Genomic DNA, 6,000 nt, shown 5'->3' with positions numbered 1-6,000 from the left:
TGGTAAATCCGAACACGGAATGAGCGGGAGTGGAGTGGGCACAAATGGATCACAAAACGCTTTGTATGCATACACCTCCATGACGCACTTTATAGGACAGGGGTCCCCAACTCTGGTCCTGGAGGGCCGCAGCGGCTGCAGGTTTTCATTCTTAATTTGTGATCTGTTTCTGCTCCTAATTAACTTCTTTTGAATTAATTTTATTTGACTTGTTCTTGAAGACTCGGACCCCTTAATTGTTTTTTTCTTTAATTATCAGCCAAACAATAAGGAGATAGAAAATGAACCAAAACATAACCAGCAAACTGTGACCATCACACAATATCTTAATACATAATTCGCCAGCCTCCTCACTCACGTCCGTCCGTCCGAAGCCGAATGCGCAGTCGCCTTCTGTGCACGTCAGAAAAACCTTACGAGACCGACATCGTGGCAGGCGGCAGATTTACAGCCGCAAAAATTCAAAGAGAAAGGCGACTTCGATTAACCCTTTGCGGTCGTTAGGCCAGAAAACTGGCCTTAGTAAAAAGTGCGCTATAGGTCGTCAGGCCGCCGCTCGTGGCCCTGCAAGTTTCTGACCGATTTGCACAGTCGCCTGGTCGAGAAAAGTGGCCTGTGTTATTCCTACGTGCTTGAAAAAAATAACTGCTGTAATTATTGGCGTTTTTTCTATAATTAATTACGACTAATGTAGCGTGACGTTGAAAATTAAATATGACTACAAAGGGTTAAAGGTCTAGAGGCCTGAAAGGCGATTTCCACTACAGCTCGAGACCTAATTCCGCATTCATTCAATACACCTATATCAGGTTTGTGGTGCTTATACTTATTACTATTCCACTCGTGCCCGTTTCATCTTACGTGGGCTCTTTGTCTAGTCTGAAAATAGAGAAAGGTCTCTTAGAAAACAGAAAATCAACAATTTCAGAAATGTCTGCTGTTGCACAATGAGAGCAGCAACAAGCCATGCAATTAAAGAACGGGTTTAATAAACAACGAGAATCAGAGCCTCACTAAGAAACTGCTTGGAGTTTGAAGCCCTGACTTAGTTGGTCTTCTGTCCACTCACTCACTTCACATTTCATTTCTGTTTAAGGAAAGAATTCCTTAAAAAAAGAATGATGAACACATTTCAGGGAATAAATCTCAAAAAACAAGTCAATTAAAATTAATTCAAAAGACGTTAATCAGCAGCAAAAACAGGACACTAAGAATGAAAAACCTGCAGCCACTGAGCTGGGGCCCCCTGCTGTAGGAGATGATCAGTATAAGACACAAAGGAATTGGGGTCTCCCGGCTTCAGCTCTCCTAAACTCCTTGTTGTTTTCTCCAGTTTCTTTCCCTAAATGTGTGTGACACACTTCGATGACTTGTCATACGCGGGGACCGTCCTGTCCAGAACAGCGTCCAGTTTGCTGTGACCTACGCTAGCAGAGACGGACACCAAAAATAATGGGACGGATGGGAGTCCAAACTTGATTTAATAACAAATTACACAGCAAAGGGAAAGAACTTTGAACAAGACGCCGCCCGTGTGTAAGCAGCTAAGCCTCCACTGTGGGAATGCCAAAGTACGAAACCTAAAAGCAAAAATAAAAGAAGTCGGCCTCAAGTGTGTGCTAACCTTAGACATCACCTCACCCAAACTCAGCTAAGTGAACGGACGAAATGCGTCTTTACGTCAGATGAAAACTCATGAAGTGTATTTGAAAAAAATCAAAAGCACCAGCTATAAGTGCAGAACAACTGGACGTCCACCCATCCATCCTCAGATCTGCTTTCTCTAGTTCACAGTTTCCATTTGTGTTCAGTAACATTTCACATGAGGCGACTAACATTTACAAACTTAAACATAACATGCGGCAGGTGGGCTTCATAATTAAGGGGCTGCAGGCAGGCGTCCAGGGGCTCGGCCATGAAACCACACCGTCTAGTGAAGGACTTGGTGTTTCCTCCATTTATCTGTTCTGGTGTTCTATGCAGTAGACATTTGTACCGAATGTTACAAGGACCCTGCTGTTCACTCTGTGAAACGCCATGAGCATTGGAAAGGCACTATATAAATAAAATATTACTATTATTATTAAAGACTTCAGCACAGTTTAACTTTGAGAGTGTAGACTCTTGGCTACATACTCTGGAAATCAACAAGATAAACTAATTCAGAACTCAGGACAGACTGACGGAACAACCGCAGCGCCCGACTCACAGCTACGGGCAGGACCCCCAGAATGTTCAATACTCGTGTATTTCAGTCCTGATCAGCTCAACCTGAAACCTGCCTTAGGTGACTGTGCAGGCCTCCCTTGGCACAAATGAGCAAACCTTTGAGAGGTTCGACTGACTACTTAACTGAGGAAGCCCCCCCTGATCCTACCAAACACCCCTTTGGTCCTCCATAAAGGACACTCAGAGCTGAGCTACAAGGGGCTCATTTGTGGAGACGCGCCTGCCTTCTCCGGACTGATTCACTTGCCAATAGCTGCAGACAGCTGGACAGTCTAGGAATTGGATGGGGTCGGGGGGTGGCGGGGGGGTTTAATGGGGGCAGCAAAAAGGGGTCTAAGAAAATCAAGAAGAAAGTGACAGCCTTAAGATGGCTGAAAATCTCGATGTGTAGGAACCAGGACAGAACAGAGGGTTGAGGTTGCGATGGAAGAGGGACGCATGGTGAGGATGGGCCCAGCAGAGAAAAGGTAGACCACTTAGAGGTGGAACGCCTGGTGTGTCTGTGGCAGTAGATGGTGGCATCTGCCAAAGGCAAAGTATGATGTGTTCCACCTGGAAGCAAGTCCTGCAGGAGTTCATCAGCCATTAAAGCTGAGAGGACATGGACTGGTCAACCCATTAAGAAAACACCCACCTCGTTTATCAAAATGTGTGAAATGATCCTAAGTTAAGGTATATTTTTGTCCTAAAGGTTCCTATGAATGATTTATGGAACTCCAGACGCACAAATGAATGCTCCTTGCAAACAAGCAAGAAGACTAATGGTATGTCAGGGTGTAAATCATGCTGTGTCGGGTAGAAGTCCATGGAGGTTATGCTTAAGCTATACAGCGCACTAGGGAGGTCTCCATATTAGAGCAAAGACATAGCAGCACTAGAGAAGGTCCAGAGAAGGACAAGTAGGCCGATTGCAGGACTGAGAGGTGGGAGTTACGAGGAGAGACTGGAGGAGTTGGACTCTTCCAGTTTAAACAAACAGAGAATAGGAGGTGATATGACTGAAGTGCTCAGAATTAGGAAAGGAATTGAGATACAACTGGAAACTTGTTAAGGGCAGACTTCGCACAAATGTTGCAAAGCTTTTCTTCACACAGTGAACCACAGACACGTGGAATAAATCACCAAGTGCTGTGGCGGAGAACAGCAGTTCAGGGACCTTCAAATCTTGACTTGACGTTGTTCTGGAGAAGTGAGGTGAGCTTGTTGGGATGACTGAAGTTCTTAATCAGTGGTCTGGTGGGCCATAGTGGATGCAGGATTTTTTCCCCCAAACTCAACAGCTTAATTTAAAAAAAAAACAAAAAAAACCAAAACGATCCTATGGCTCATTAGTCTTCTTATATTGTGGGTTTTTATCCATTCCAAGGACACCAGCCAGATGATTTGGAGCCTGAAGCAGATGCGGAACTCTCACTCCTTTGCTTTTTTCTCTTCAGTTTCCTTCCAGTTTTATTAAACCCGATAGCCCATGATGAGGTGTAAATGGAAACAAGTTAGATGGTGAACCGTTGGCTCCTTTGTCATTGGCATCTTATTACTAATAAGGAGCAATTCAAAGCTGTTAATCTTAACAAACGAGACAACTGAACTGTTGTTTGAGCAAGAAGTTCATCGACTGCAATAATTCACTCCTTGTTAGGAAACTGGGACGGAACAAAAACTGTACGGCCCTCCATGATGAACCCTGCAGACCCCGATTCTAAATCCTTCTCACTCTTGCGTGTTGGGATAATTTACAATTTCCCTTCCCAAACAATGTCCTCAAATGCAATAGAAGTAGGAAGAATCAATCACCCGCGATCCACTCGGTTAAAATGGCAAGTGAACAGAAAGAGAATTGTGTCTCCACATTACAGCGGCTCTGATGCCATAAGCAGAGGCTGACGGATGGCGCAGTGGTAGTGCTGCTGCTTTGCTTTGCTGCTAGTGAGTGGCGGAGTGGTGGCTCTGAGGCTAAGGATCTGTGCTGGTATCCCGAAGGTTGCCGGTTAAAATCCCTGTCAGTGCCAAAAGAGATCCTACTCTGCTGGGCCCTTGAGCAAGGCCCTTAACCTGTAATTGCTCCAGGGGGCGCTGTACAATGGCTGACCCTGCGCTCTGACCCCAAGGGGTATGCGAAAAAAACTAACAAACACTGTTGTAAGTCGCTCTGGATAAGAGCGTCTGCTAAATGATGTAAATGTAAATGTAGTGACAGATAGGGGGCGCTGTCGTCCCCTTGAACCCTCGGACACCACGCCAGATAAAAGTCCAATACTTATTTATTTTATAATAATAATGTGCACAAAGCACCCTCCACTCCACAATTCTTAATAAATCAATAACAATAATCACAATCAATAATCCTCCACACCTCCCAGCAGCTCCTTCACCCTTCCTCCCAACTGGGCTCACTGCTGGGATTTCCCACAGTCCTTTTAAAGTGCTTGACCCAGAAGTGTTTCTGATCCCTCAGTCCATGTGATTCTTAACACTTCCGGGTTAGGTGAAAACTCCGTTTCCTCATCCCGGAAGTACGTCATTTCCTCTGTCCCTGTGACTAAGACGTACTTCCGGGTTATAGGACAAATAGCAGTCCCTGGGCCTCCCTGCAGCGACCCCTGGTGGACCCCATGGTATCCAGCAGGGCTGTGCATTAAAACTCCAATGTCCATGAGGCCCTGCTGGAATTCGGAGCATCTCCATGTTGCAGGGAGGGCTCCATCTGACGGCCTGGGGGTATTGGCCGGGATGAATGGCCAGCCATATCCCACAGGAGATTGTGAGTTCGCTTCCCGGGTCCTTCCTGTGTGGAGAGCGCTTTGAGTAGCGAGAAAAACGCTATATAAATGCAAAGAATTATTATTATTATTAAATGTTTTGTTTGGCACCCTGAGTGCTGTGGTGAATCCACAAAAGCAAAGTCGGGCCAACCGTGCTTGATCAACCAAAATCAGACAAGCAAAGTTCAAGAGGAAGTAGGCTGAGCTTCTCCTGACGTGATCTCCAGTGGAATGGCATGAGTGCGTGGCTCTTGGTACCCGATAACAGCTTATGAGCTTCTCATCACCTCGAGTGAAGTCTAACCGATCAATAAAAACAAAGATGACACCATCGATGAAGTCCTCCAGCAGGGTGGCTGAGCCACGACTCCTTACTCCTCCATGCACATAGAGGACACGCTGCCGACATTAGCGGTTAACATGCTGGGGTTTAAGTGATTTATGAAATAATGAGACACAAAGAGTGGGAATTTCATTACCGACCACAGCAAAATCAACAGCAGTCTTCTCTGTTGTCCGTCTGCTGGCCTCTGTCAGCATGTCAGTGACCTTCTCATTTTGGTTGTCCAAAGTTGATATTTTCAAGTTGATATTTATTGAGCCTCATGTATTTTTTTTCCTTGATGTCTCATATTACCAGGAATAAGCTAAAAACAAAACAAAACGACCCAGTGGTCACTCTGGTTGAGCCCCAGAGAACCAGTGCAGAGAGGGGACAAACTTCCAGAAGACTACCACCACTAATCTGGCCTTTACGGCCCAGTGGCCAGACGACACATGAAAACCCGTTTGGAAGTTATGGAACGTCTCCTAAAGGACTCTAAAACTGGAAGAAACAGGAGTCACCGGTCTGAAAAAACCAAGAGTGGACTGTTTGACGTCAAAAATCGTGGACACCTTGCAACGCTCATGCCCTGTTCAATACCATTCCAACGGTGAAGTATCACACTGTGGGCTTGTTTTTCAGGGATGGGGAAACTAGTCAGGACTGAGGAAAAGCTAAATGGAG

This window comes from Erpetoichthys calabaricus, chromosome 7 (genome assembly GCF_900747795.2).
Source record: "Erpetoichthys calabaricus chromosome 7, fErpCal1.3, whole genome shotgun sequence".
Taxonomy (NCBI): domain Eukaryota; kingdom Metazoa; phylum Chordata; class Cladistia; order Polypteriformes; family Polypteridae; genus Erpetoichthys; species Erpetoichthys calabaricus.
Note: the sequence above shows the minus strand (reverse complement) of the source record.